Source organism: Gossypium arboreum, chromosome 2 (genome assembly GCF_025698485.1).
Source record: "Gossypium arboreum isolate Shixiya-1 chromosome 2, ASM2569848v2, whole genome shotgun sequence".
Taxonomy (NCBI): domain Eukaryota; kingdom Viridiplantae; phylum Streptophyta; class Magnoliopsida; order Malvales; family Malvaceae; genus Gossypium; species Gossypium arboreum.
The window spans coordinates 66,962,224-66,976,997 of record NC_069071.1 but is presented as its reverse complement, the minus strand read 5'-3'; the positions used below and the strand labels follow the sequence as shown (position 1 = coordinate 66,976,997).

Sequence of the window (14,774 nt, the reverse complement as noted above, 5' to 3'; positions counted from 1 at the left end):
ATTCTATCCGGGCTAAGACCAAGGCATTTGTGCAAATCGTGATATCCGGTTAAGTCCCGTAGGCCTTGGTGCGGGTTACCATAACGGGCTATGTCCCAAGGCGATTGATCGAGTAGCGACATCCGGTTAAACTCGAAGGTATGTGATTTGAAAATTATAAGCTTGCTGGAAAATTTCAGCTAATGCACTTGTGAAATTTCCCAATGACAAGGTAAGTGCGGTGTGTGCTTTGCGCTAGGAGTAAGCGTGTGAATATCCGCTCCTATGATGGAACGAGTTATCGGCCTTAATGAAGCCGTTATTTGTGTATGAACATAAGAGTTGGGATGGTGAAGTAAGTATGATTATGTGAATGTGCACTAATGAAATGATGCATTTAACTATGTGAATGTATTGCTGTAATTAGAGTTGATTATATTCCTTGAGACTTACTAAGCATAAAAATGCTTACTCACGCTTTGGCTCTCGGTTTTCTAGATTTCGCTCGATAGCAATCGGATTCGGGATCGTTGAAGTCGAAGTCATCCACACTATCAAGCCCCCATTTTGGTATAAATTCTTGGTTGAACTTGAAATGGCATGTATAGGACTACCCTTGTTGGTTTAAATATGTTATGATGTATATGTGTACGGCCATGCGAAAATGGCTCGTAATAGTGAAGTATCAACTTAAACTATTTGCGGTTTGTATATATATATATGGTGTCATGATGTGACTATGAATTGGAAATGGGAATGTTGGTCACATGATCAGCCATTGGCATGGTTAAAATGATCATATGTGGACCTATGTAAGGCAAGACTAGTTGGTTCATGGAGACTACAAAATAGGTAAGACCTACCTTAAAAACAGATGCTGCCAGCTGCAGTAACGTGAATGTGGAAAATCACCAAAATTTGTAGGAATGGTATTAAATAGTGAATCAGCTATGTAAATGAACATTGATGAGTGTATTTTCATATGGAAGAAACGAAATGGTCATAGGAGTTACATGTTAAGAGATATTAAAGCTATTGTGAGACAGGGCCAGAACGGTTTCTGGGTTCCCTGTCGTAACTTTAAAAATTTACTATAAATTATCCAGAAAGAATTAGGAGACATACCTTATATGTACAGATTCCATTTTGAGTCTAGTTTCATTAGAAACAAACGGCACCAGCATTAAAGCCCTTTACAGAGAGATATTCAAGTTATACCGCGCGAAGGTCAGAGCAGTCGATCCCTGTAACATGGGTGACTTTAACTAATAAACTGTACCAATTGGCCCGACCAAAAATTCTAGAAATAAATCCATGGATGGATATATGAGTCTAAATTCAGGGAAAATTTATGAAACCAGTTTCCGAGTTTTGAAAATCGAGATATGATTTTTAAGGCGACAGTGACGCAGTTTTTCCAGCCTGACTGGAAATGTCCAATGGATGGGCAAAACAAGTGAACTTGGCTTGCTAACCCCTCGTGTCCGACACCGGCGATGGTCTCGGGTTCGGGGTGTTACATTGGACAACTCTTCCAAGGTAATATATATGCATCTAATGAAGAGATTAGCTTATCAGAATTCACTATTTTAGATTTTACCTTTTTAGAATTTTAAAAATTTTGCTTCTCTAGTGCAAGAATTTCAAATGTGGGTTGATTTTCCTCTTTCTGGGAGGTTCATCTTCAACCTCAACCTTATTGGGTTCAAAAGTTCTTTTTCTTCGTAAATTGACTTCTTTGCAATTCTCCTTGCTCGGTTTTCTTACGTTCTCCATGTCACTGGGCAAAACAAATTGTGTTCTATTTTAAAGTTCATTGGCTAGCTGCCCCATCTGGTTGTCCAAATTTCTTAAAGTTTCATCATTATTTGCCATGTATGCTCTTAATAAGTTCTCAAGATTATTAAAAGACTCAACTGGAAGAGGATTTTCTATGTTGCTTAGTACAACACCTTAGGGTTTCCTTCTAAGCTCATTAACTAATTATCCCTCTTGATTTTCCAGATTCTCCAATATTATTGCTTGGCCTTGAATCAAGGCATCATTTTTAACAATGTATGCCTTCAATAAATTCTCCAAACTATTTAAAGGTTCAACTTGTGATAGGTTTTAAACTTAGTGATTGAAACCAAGAGGTTGATTTGATCTATACTGCATGTAAGTGTTGTTTGGTCCACCTCCTTGGCAGTAGATTGGTGGCTAAGTTGCAACATGATTTAAACTGTTAATAGTAAACTATTTCAACATTAAGAGATAGATGATACCTGAGCTGAGAGTGAAGTAAGGACGTTTACTTCATGCACTCCAACTACTCGTCTTCCTGAAGCTGCTTCATTTGTTAGCCATTGGTAATTATTACTTGCCATTCTCTTAATGATTTCATAAGCCTCATTATAAGACTTTGACAAGAGAAAACCATTCACAAAAGCTTCTACCACCAATCTTGTGAGTAACACCCCTAACCTATATCTGTCGTCGAAATAGGGTTACGAGGCATTACTGATCAAATCATAACATAAAACATACATTTCATCATATATGAAACCAATATTACATAAACATTGATCAAACATATTCACATTGTCCCTTATAAGGCTCTACAAACCTTAAAACATGCTTGGAAGAGGTTCGGGACTAAACCGATAACATTTGAAAACTTTGGGAAACTTATAAAATTTTCATGCATATAGGGATCACACGCCCGTGTGAATTGGCCGTGTGCCTCACACAATCACTAGGCACGCCTGTTTTATAAGCCATGTGGAAACAGGGCATGCATACTGACTTGCATCACACGGGCAGAGACATGTCTGTGTGCTTTGGTCGTGTGAATCTGAACGGTATACTGACTTGGGTCACATGGCTGGCCACACGCCCACATGCCAGCCGGTGTGCCACACACGGCCAGTAGATACGCCCGTGTGTCTAAGCCATGTAACTCACTGACTTGTTTAACTAAGTTACAACAGGCACATGGTCGAGACACACACCCGTGTGCTCAACTATGTGGGGCGAAATTAGGCTTGGTTTAAGCCACATTTCTCATCCACATCAAGCATACCTAAACCACAATATTTCATACCATTTCAATACACTTATAGGCAACCCAAAACATGTCAATACAATATGTCATTACCAACAATTTCACCTATCTTCCTTATGCATTTTTCTCATAATTTTATCAACTAATTCATGCCACAAAATATATCGATTCATCATCCCTATATCATACCAAATCAACCATGATATATCATTGGTAATTAATCAAAACAATTAACCACTTAGCCATCACAACCAACATACCAAACATGCCAAAACTTAAGGCCATATAGACATCACATATCACTTACCAAATTCATAAATTAAGCCAGCCCAAATGGCCAAATACACATCAACATTTACATAATTTATAACCCAAATCTCATGGCTAATATCATAGCTCTAAACATATCATCATACCACTAGACTATACATGCCATATACCATGTTTATAAAGCATCAAAAATGCCAACAAGTTGATCGATAGTGTGACGATGTTCCTGAAGATCCCCAAATCTGAGCTAGCTTCAATTATCTATAAAACAAAGAAAGAACACACAAAGTAAGCTTTAAAAGCTGAGTAAGCCATATACAAATAAAATTACCACATGAATCAACATCATTTCCATTAATAGGAAAACTATAAGTAAGCACATATAAACTCACAAATCTTTCCTAATGTATACATATTCAATACCATAAATGAATTTGATAAACCATAATATACATATTTCTATCCTATGCTTAGCACACTTTATGGATTATTTTTCCTTAAAATTGGTGAATTTGATGCTCCTAATGCCTTAATTTCATGTTTTATACTTAGGTGAGCATAGTAGAGTGAAAGGAACGAGAAACGGGTCAAAAATAGAGAAAATGGGCCAATGTTCGAAATCAACATGGCCTTGACTTCCTCACACATCAGACCACATGGCCGTGTCCCTTTGGCAAGGTCAAAGCACAATTTACACTGGTAGATCACATGCCTGTGCCTATTTAACAGGCTTGACCACGGCCTGAAGTAATCGTACATAGGCGTGTCACACGGGCGTGTCCCCTAGCCGTGTGTCCCAAAATCTATAAATACCCTTCACTATTCATCATCTCTTCACCCAAAATCCCTAACCCTAGTCGCTGCAGATTCACACGGCCTCCTGGCACGCCCATGTGCCTCCTTCAACCACATTTTTGATGCATAAGCTCCTCCCTCTTACATTTGTTTACTCTTTTATCTCAATCTTCTTCAATTATTTTGCTTCTTTCATGATTTCTATGCTCCATTTGACTATTTTACGTGCACATTCATAGTTAGAATAGTAGATAAATTTATGTTTTTAAGTTTTGTTTTGGTAATTTCTTATTTTTTTTCTCTTAGTCAGTATATTAGGCTACATTTATTCATTGTTTCTACGAGTTTCATGCTATTAACCCCACACAAATTCATTCTTTAGAAATCTCCATTACTCATTCTCATAGGGTTATTTGGCACATTTATTTTGGTTGTTATAGTATAGGTTAATATGTAAGCCCCATGGAAAGTATTCACATTCCACTTCAATTTCCATTACAGGTACATTATGTCTATCTCACGTGGTAAGAAGATTGCTGTCCCCTCTTCGAAAAAATGGAAAGGGCCATCATCCTCGGGACCTACCACAAAAATTCGCCACCTCTTCCTCCAATTTCCACCAGGCAATCAGGAGGAACTATTTCAGATTCTACAGGCCCGACCCTTGGGCGGGCATTGTATATAGATCGGATCGCTAGAACAAGTCAAACTTGCTGATGCAATTCGGGCCCTCCTCACCACCAATCCTTGGGGACTTTTCTTTGAGATTGTCGAGCCGACGTATCTCAAGCTCACGATGGAATTTTGCTCATCATTTCATCTTCAGACAGTGATGACATGTTTTGATGATCCGAGAATGGTCCAATTTCGCCTCGGCAGTCTAGTCCGCCAGTTGAGCGTGGAGGAGAATGAGCTCCACACTCTCAATCGCCACATCCATCATTCTCCTTCATAGTGCTAGAACGCCCTCGCCCTTGGCTCTACCTCCTACAATGCTAGCCGCTCCAAGGCATCAGCTCTCCCTTCATCTCTGAGGTACCTACACGCCATTTTAGCTCACATGTTAATAGGAAGGCGAGAGAGCACTGGCGTCGTCAACACTCACGACACCTACTTTCTATGGTGCATGTCGCATAGGCACGTCTTCGATCTTGCCTATTTCATTGCCCTCGCCATTCGCCACTAGACGAAGCGGCATTGGAGGGGGGTCATCTCCATTGGCCCCTACGTGACTCGACTGGCACGGCACTTTGGGCTCCTCAACACAACAGCCCAATCATCCTCCCTTACTCTTGTTGGCCAAATGTCCCCACAAGGCATCCTAAGAATGCTTAGTATGAGGATGATCGAGAAGCACCGAGGAACCTACCCTCCTCAGTATCACCTCACCCAATCAGCCAAGGATGGAGTCCCTGAGGACATTACTGATGATGTCCCTCCACGTCATAAGGACCCACCGTCTCAGCCACCACCACCCTCTCGTCCAGTTCATGCGGCGGCTTCATACGCTGACATCTCTGAGCGTCTTACCCGATTAGAGCAACAGTTTTTTCAGCACTTTGATAACATTGATGCTACTTTACAGCAGATTTGTCAGCACTTCCACATCTCATCGTCACCCCCACCTCGCGAACCACCTAGCGATGAAGATGTTTAAAAACTTTTATTTATTATTTTATGTTTTTATTTTTATTCTATTTTAAGACTACTTTTTATTTTTCTTTAAGCTTATTTCTATTAGATTTTATAATTTTTATTTTACAATTATCAACTTCGGTTATTCCATTACGAGTAATTATGCTTCCTTGTACTTCCTAAAAAGTTCCTGATTTTGTCACAGTTATAAAAAGAGCTCCTTAAGCTCATCATCAAATAGGAACTAAAAACTCCAGCGGGAAAGGTTTTCCACGACTTCCACGCCCTGCTCGACCATGACTGTAACACCCCGTACTCGAGACCGTTGCCGGAGTCGAACACGAGGTGCTAACGGACTTAATTCATTTACTCACACAGTTCATTTTAAAATTTCCAGACAAGCTGGTTAACTGCGTCACTGTCACCTTAAAAATCATATCTCGAGTTCCAAAACTCGAAAACTGATTTTGTAAATTTTTCCTGAAACTAGACTTATATTTCCATCTACAAATTTTGTTTCTAGAATTTTTGGTCAAGCCAATTAGTACAGTTTATTAGTTAAAGTCTCTCCTGTTTCAGGGTTCGACTACTCTGACCTTCATGCATTACGACTTAGATATCTCCCTATACAGAGATTCCATACTTATGCCGTTTGTTTCTAATGAAACTAAACTCAAAAAGGAATCTATACATATATAGAATGACTTCTAATTGTCTCTGGTTAATTTATGGTAAATTTTCAAAGTCAGAACAGGGGATCCAATAATCGTTCTGGCCCTGTTTCACAAAAACTTAAACATCTCATAAAATACGGCTCATATGGTTGTTTCGCTTCTTCCATATGAAAATAGACTCATCAAGGTTCGTTTACATAATTTATTCATTATTTAATTACATTTCTACTATTTTTAGTGATTTTTCAAACTCACATCACTGCTGCTGTCAGCATCTATTTTAAGGCAGATTTCACCTATTTCATAGTTTTCCGTGAATCAACTAGCAATTTGACATACATTATTATCAAGGGTAATCCCGATTAGCCATGACGTACGTAGCACCAATAGGACCATGATTGGCCATTCAATGGCTAGTCATTACCAAACATTTCCACACCACTTAATAACCATATCACAAGACCATAATGTTATACTTGAAATATCTGAGCCATTTTAGCATGGCTATCTGAATACACATTACAAAAGGGTACTTAATTAACAACAAGGGTCAGCCCTATACATGCTGTTTTTCAAAATTGAACTAAAAGAGTACCAAAAGTGGCTTAGATAGTGTGGGCGACTTGACTTTGACAATCTCGAGTCCGATAGTGAAGAGAAAATCTATAAAGCAGAGAATTAAAGCGGAGAATAAGCATTTCGATGCTTAGTAAGTTTTAAGCAATGAAATCATTTAAAGGAATGGCATAATAATATCAAGTTTATTTGTTCATCCCTTGGCCGAATAGAAACATAACCGAGATATCACTTTTATCATTAATATCACAAAGGTGAAACCAATTTATCCGGCCAACTCCAATCCACAACCGAATGCTCTCATCTCAAATGTCCCTGTCCATTTCATGCATATGCACACACATTCATAACTATGACATTGAACTCTCATATTCGGAACTCATACATCATAATCAGATCATAAACGTTCGGATGATTTAAATAATGTGCTAAGCATTCCCATCGAATTTCAAAGTCATAATTGAAGTATATTCACATTCTCAACAAGGGTAAATTACTTACCTGGTTGTCTTACAGTAAGTAGCGCATGTGATTAAAATTATTCCAGCATGTATTATATGATTTCTCGTAAGAACACTTACGGGTTTTCACCCTCAAATATTATGCTGGTGCAACATCCTTCGGAATAAAGTCCGACTCTTAGCACCGGCTCAAAAGCCCTTCGAGACCAAGCTCGGATTTAGACTACTGGCTCGAAGGCCCTTCGGAACTAAGTTCGGTCATGACACTGGCTCTAAAAAGCCCTTCGAAACTAAGTTCGGTTATTAGCATTGGCTCAAAAGCCCTTCGAGACCAAGCTCGGATTTAGACCCCGATTAGCATTCACACGTATATGCATATATATATATATATATATATATCATATCACATCTGGATATCATTCCTGATACTCGAATACAATTACAGCATGTTTACTAACCATACATCGATCGATTCATTAATCCCACACAAATAACATAATCCCTTTTCGTTAATCCACAAGATTTCTATAACCATTCGGCTACAAGTAAATACCTTACTTATTTATTTTACCATGTAATTCAAGTAGAATCGTCAAGTCACGAGTTAATTATTATGCTCATAGACAAATAATTGCCTTATTAAATCGTGAGCTAAATTTCATTACTCAAAGACTTACCTCGGATGTTGTCGAACGATTTCAACGGCTACTCGATCACTTTTTCCTTTCCCTTATCCAACTTTGATCGTCTAAGCTCTTGAGCTAAATCAAACAAATTTACTTCTCAATCAAACACATACATACGGCAACCATATACATTTCAAAAACCAATTCATTCGTATCATTTGTCCATATATTAGCTTTTAGCATATTTGGTCATTAGAGCGACCTATTTAACTTTCAAGCATTCATTTCTAATTTTAATTAAACAATGCTGAATGCCATTAACTACTAATGCCACACACACACATATGCATAAAATTCATCCATACATAACCTATAGCTCATTCGGTCATTCATCTTTGAAACCTATCAAAGCTTCATATCAAACTTCCCTGGTCGAATACACATATAAGCACATAATGCACATTTAGCATTTTTATTTACTTCATGATACATTCGGCCTTGGCATAATTTCATTAAAAATCCCTATTAGCCACTTCACCAATCAATTATATCATCTACTTAATATTTCATAACTTATCATGCTAGCTGAATATTATTTATTCAAGTTCATCATCTTCATATTCGGCATTAGCATCAAATATAATAGCCAATTCTTCCCACTTTTAATCTATGCATCCATTTAATCATAGTTTGTTCAAGCACTCATACAACAAGATTCATCCAATTTAACAAGAAACAAAAACTTTATTCCTCCATAGCTACAATGGCGAAAGATCTAGACATCTCAATACCGAAATTTCTAACATGGGTTGCCTAAAGAATTTGGTAGGGAGTTCAAATTTATCTAACATTTCAAGTAACTTAACACATCCATATAGCTAACATGCTAGTAGTATCAAGGCATCAACTAAAATTTTGAAGCCTCTTGGCAGAATCCTAACTCTCCAACAACCCCAATTTCATCCATGAGATGAATAGAAGTAGGCTAACCCTCCAAAGGATGTGTAAACCTCCAAAAGCAACATTGAACATACCTTAATCTAAAAAACCACCTTGGCCTAACTTCCCCTCTTCTTCTTCCTTCAATTCACGGCAATGGAGGAGCAACCTAGCTAATTTTTTGTTTCTCCCCTACTAACCACTATTATTTTATTACCCATGTTCTTTATTTTATTATTTCTAACATAAAACACTAACATAAAATGTTTATAATACATTTTAACCCATAGCATGGCCGGCCACTACTTGTCATAGGTGGAAATTTGACATGCAAACCCATTATTTTCATAACATGCACTAATAGATCCTTATAGATTAACCCATCACATTTCAAAGTGTCACACATAAGTCCTATTAACTAAATTCACATGCAATTGACCAAATCGAAGCTCAAAACTTTCACACACTCATATTCACATATTTTAGACAATAAATATTATACTCAAATACTTCGGTGACTCGGTTTAGCGGTCCCAAAACCACTTTCCGACTAGGGTCAATTTAGGGCTGTCACAATGACCATAGCTACCACCAGATATAATATTCTTTTAGCGCAAGACTTATGGACTAATGAACCTTTAACACCACCGGAGTATCCTCCTCCACTCTCACGCCAGTTATCCTATAAACTCCAATTCAAGGAATTCATTCATCATTCAGGAAGTTTCACTTCTCTCTCTATCTTATGATTATAAATCTATCTTTTTCAATATATCTACCTTTGTACATTGAGGGCAATGTACATCTTAAGTGTGGGGGGTCTTTTATATCAGAAAAATCCCTGCATTTTGTTTTATTCTCATGCGATCTTCTCATATCATTATTAGAATGAATTCCATTAGTCTATAATGTTTATTGATCTATCTTGAATTAAAACATAGGCATTTATGCATTGATTGTTTAAACTTTAAGACATTAGGGAATCAAGCATGATAAGTTGATTTTTGAAGAATTAAAAACTTTTAGGTTGTTTCCCCAAGTTTAGGTATTATCTTGAGTTGGTATTCACAAGTTTAAACATCAAAAAGCCATAATTTTTGTGAGATCTTGAGCCTTTGAGCATCTATTTTTTCTTTCATGCTCACTTTCATTATGAGTGCATCAGTATTGAATTGTTATTCTAGAACTTGCTTGATTATGCATGTCAAGACCACACCATTTGATTTGATATGTTAAAATGATAAAGGCACTTAGGTTTAACCCACTCACTCCATAAAATCCTACCTTCACAATTAACCCTTAGTGAACCCTCTTGAGCCTAACAACCAATTCATTGATTTACCCTCAATATTAACCCATAACTCATTATTATTAAAATCCCCTAAATTAATTTGATCCCTATTTTTGTCGAGATTTGAGTTGGAATAGTTGATTAGCTATGTTTTATTCTATTTTGTAATTTGACTTGTTCTTAAAAAAAATACATGTATACATATTAGTAGTAGTGATCTTCTGAGCTAAAGAAGTTAAATTCCATATTCTGAGAAAAAGCTCTGTTGTACACAATTGATGACAAGTCATTTTTCTAGTTAGGCAATTTTTCAATTCAATCTCGATTCTAACCCTTTCTTTCAGCTTGTGACAACACCCTCTAACCAAAGCCACGTTACAACCCTCTAAAGACCTTTTGATTGATTTTTCATCTCAATTTATAGTCGTGGAGATTTGATTTTCATGCAAGCCTATGGTAATGACTTTTCATTATTAACTATTGAGTGCTTCATTTATTGTACTTAAACACCTCGAGTGATTTGAGTGAATCTTTAGTGAGGATGTGAAACTCTATGATATTTTGAATCAAAGGTAATTACTTAGATGAGGGGAGACACCTATGTTTCCATAATAAAATGCTTAACTTGAAATATTTGAAACTTTGATGTTCTTTCAGTTGAATTATCAATGTATGATTACCTATGGATTATTTTGAGATATTATTGATAGAAATTATAAGTTGAGAAAAATTTATTTTGATTACGAGTTGAGGATTTTGCTTAAGGATAAGCAAATGCTTAAGTGTTGGGGTATTTGATAAACCGTAATTTATACATATTTCTATCCCATGCTTAGTACACTTTATGGATGATTTTTTCTTAAAATTGGTGAATTTGATGCTCCTAATGCCTTAATTTCATGTTTTATACTTAGGTGAGCATAGGAGAGTGAAAAGAATGAGAACGGGCCAAAAACAGAGAAAATGGGCCAACGTACGAAATCAACATGGCCTAGACTTCCTCACACGGGCAGACCACACGGTCGTGTTCCTTTGGCAAGGTCAAAGCATGGTTTAAACGTGTATATCATACGCGCGTGCCTATTTAACAGGCTTGATCACGGCCTGAAGTAATCGCACACGGGCGTGTCCCTGCCGAGCCCAAATTTAGTCCAATTCGAAAAAGGCCAATTTTGAGGGCTCTTAGGCATTCCAAAGCCTATTTAAACACCTGATGAGGCACTTAGACAGGGGACGCAGAGGAGGAAACAAGGAATTGCTCAAGGAAAGCTGATCAATCCATCTCAGAAGCCGGATTCACCATCAAAACTAAAGATCTCCCTTCAAATTCCCTCAGGAGTTTTGGGTTTTCTTATGTTTTGTTATTTTTATTCTTTTTAGATGTTTTCTTTCATTAGTATGAACTAAAACCCCTAAATACCTAAGGGGAATGAAACCCAAGATGGATCTTGTTATTATTATCTAAATTGTATGATAAATATTTGATCTGTTCTTAATTATGTGCTCTTAATTCTTGTTTTGATATTCCAGTATATTGATTCAAGTTAAGCTTTTATTCAGAGGAGGAATAGACCCTGTCTAAGAGTAAATTTTTCATAATTAAGTGGAGTTGGTTGTGCGCCTAGAGATAGGGTGACAAGATTTTACCAGATTAGGGTGAAACCTAATAAGTGGATCCATAGATCGAGTTAATGCAACCCTAGGGCGTTAATTAGAAAGAGATTTCAATTATTCAAACTAGGGTTAGACGTTGTTAGTCTCGAGATAGATAATAATATAACTTAGGGATATCTACAGAACAAGTTGAATGAATAAATCGTCTGATTCAGAGTCAAATAACAAGTGAAGTCTAGGTGGATTTTTCCCTAGGTATTGTCTCAATCAATCGAGTTTTCCAAAAAAGTATTTTCCCCAAATTTCTTTTCTGTGATTTCTTAGTTTAATTAATTAGTTAGATAAACAAAACCCTTTTATTTTTTAGGCTAGATAATAAAAAGAAAGTTGATACTAGTACTTTTAGTTCCTTTGGGTTCGATAATCCGGTCTTGCTAAAGCTATACTACTGTTTGATAGGTACACTTGCCTTCATCGTGATAATATTTAGTTTCAAGAACGATTCATTATAAATATTTAAAACCTGTCATGAATATCACGTATCAGAATTCATCAAATACTTCTCTTTTTAATACTTGTATGAATCTCATATGTACCTGAGTCACTTAACTCATTCACACATTCTTCCTCGATTTGGCTTTTTCCCATTGAACCATTTGGAATTGTTAAGGATACTCGAAAATCACATATATCTCATACAATGCCATATCCCAGATATGGTCTTACATGTTATCACATATCGATGCCGATAGCCCAGCTATGGTCTTACACGAAATCAAATAACAATGCCAATGTCCCAGACATGGTCACGTAATCTCATAATGATATCAATGTCCCAAACATGGTCTTACACATAATCACATCTCGTTAATCCTAATGTCATGACATTCATATCCTATACTATTCCTAAGGTTCGTACAGGACTTTCAGATATTATAACCTTGTCGATTCTTGCTCGTATTTGATCATTCAACATTCATGGCAGTTCTATGACAATTAAGCATATATAATTCAATTTAACAACATTTATTTGCATATGAACTTATCTTGTATTCAGGATAAACGGACTGGATCAACTATTCAATAACCTTTGATTTTCCACAATCTAAATCCAATTTCTTTCGTTCTTGATCTATATACATTCAAAATTAACTCATTTGTTCATCAAATCATTTAATTCAGTCTACAAACACCTATTTGGGCATTTTTACACTTTAGTCCCTAAAGTTCTATATTTTTACAATTTAGTCCCTATATCACAAATACACAAAATTCACACAATTCAATCCAATTTACATGTTAGCCGAATTTCATAGAGACCTGTAGTAACCCAAAACATTCATTTATTTCACATTTCAACCCTCAATTTACACTTTTCACAAAATCATTAACAACTTCAAAAATTAAGGCATGGGCTAGCTAAAATATGAAGCAACGATCTCAAAAACGTATAAATCATTAAAAACTGAGCTCAAAACACTTACCAATTGAAGCTTACAAGTACCAAACCCTAAGTGAAATAATATGGCTTCTTTTCTTCTTCTAATTTCGGCTAAGAAGATGAATGCCACCAAATTTGCCTTTTGTTTTATTTAATATTAACACTAATAATTAATTTACCACTTTAACCTTATTAATATACATATAAAATCACTTAATGGTTGTCTAAAATTGTCCACTACCATTTAAAATGGTCTAATTACCATTTAAGGCCATCGTATTTAAAAGCCAAGGCCAATTGACACCTTTAACTAATAGCGTGCAACTTTTTCATTTTACGCGATTAAGTCCTTTTTCTCAAATTGAGCCATTAAACAATAAAATTAACTCACGAAATTTTCACACATACATACAATCATGTTGTAAACACATAAAATAATATTAAAATAATTTTTTGATATCTGATTTTTAGTTTTAAAACAACTATTCCGATTTAGCTAAAACCGGACTGTTACATTTTGTGTGCATTGAGACCATTATAGAATGTCTCCAACTAGATAAGATGTGGAATCCCATGATAAGGGCATCTACGTAGTAACTCCTTGAATCTTTCCCATGCCTCATATAAGGACTCGTCATCCAATTGTTAAAAAGTAGTCTCATTTCGCAACTTAGCATTTTTGCTAGGTGGGAAATACTTTACCAAAAAGCATTCAACTAATTCTTGCCAAGTAGAAATTAAGTTGGATGGTAATGAATTAAGATATACTCGTGCTTGATCTCGCAATGAGTATGGAAACAACTTCAACCTTAATGCGTCTTCAGTTACACCAGTTATCTTGAAGGAACCGCTCACCTCTATAAACAATTAAAGGTGAAAATGTGGATCTTCTGTGGGAATTCCAATGGCCTATTGTTTGAAGCATTTGAAACATCACAGGCTTCAATTCAATCTGCAGTGCCTCAATCTTTGGTCTTCTAATTCCTGGATTTAATTTGTTAAGAAGTGGCACGACATACTGTCTTATGGGTTGATCCTTATCATTAACAGTAAGGATTGGATTTCAAGCATTAGCGGCTCTATTCCCTTCATCATCATTTTGATTCTTAAGGTCCATTTCTACGGCTTATCTCTGGGCAAATCTTTCTTGTTTTCTTTTTCTAAATGCCCGTTTGATTTCAAAGTCTACAGGGAGTAAATTGATGATTCGATCTATGCTCATGACAACTTGAAAAGAAAATCACAAAAAAAGCTAAAGAATAAAGAATAAAATAATAATAATAAAGGGAAAGAGAAAAAAAGTAAAGAATTTATTAGCAAAGTTAGGAATTTAAATAAAAATAAAATAAAAACTTGTAACGAGAAATATGAGCAAGTGTACATAGTCATTCAAGTAATAAGTAAGTAAAATGAGTTATTTTCTCCACAGG

The 14,774-nt window shown here is 36.1% G+C and overlaps 1 non-coding gene across 1 annotated transcript; it reads left to right on the top strand.

The window, feature by feature from the left end:
• The first annotated feature begins 13,912 nt into the window (after positions 1-13,912).
• LOC128289682 (small nucleolar RNA R71) lies at positions 13,913-14,021 on the top strand. The gene has a single exon (XR_008279327.1). It is a non-coding gene; the product is annotated as a small nucleolar RNA R71 (small nucleolar RNA).
• Positions 14,022-14,774: the final 753 nt, after the last annotated feature.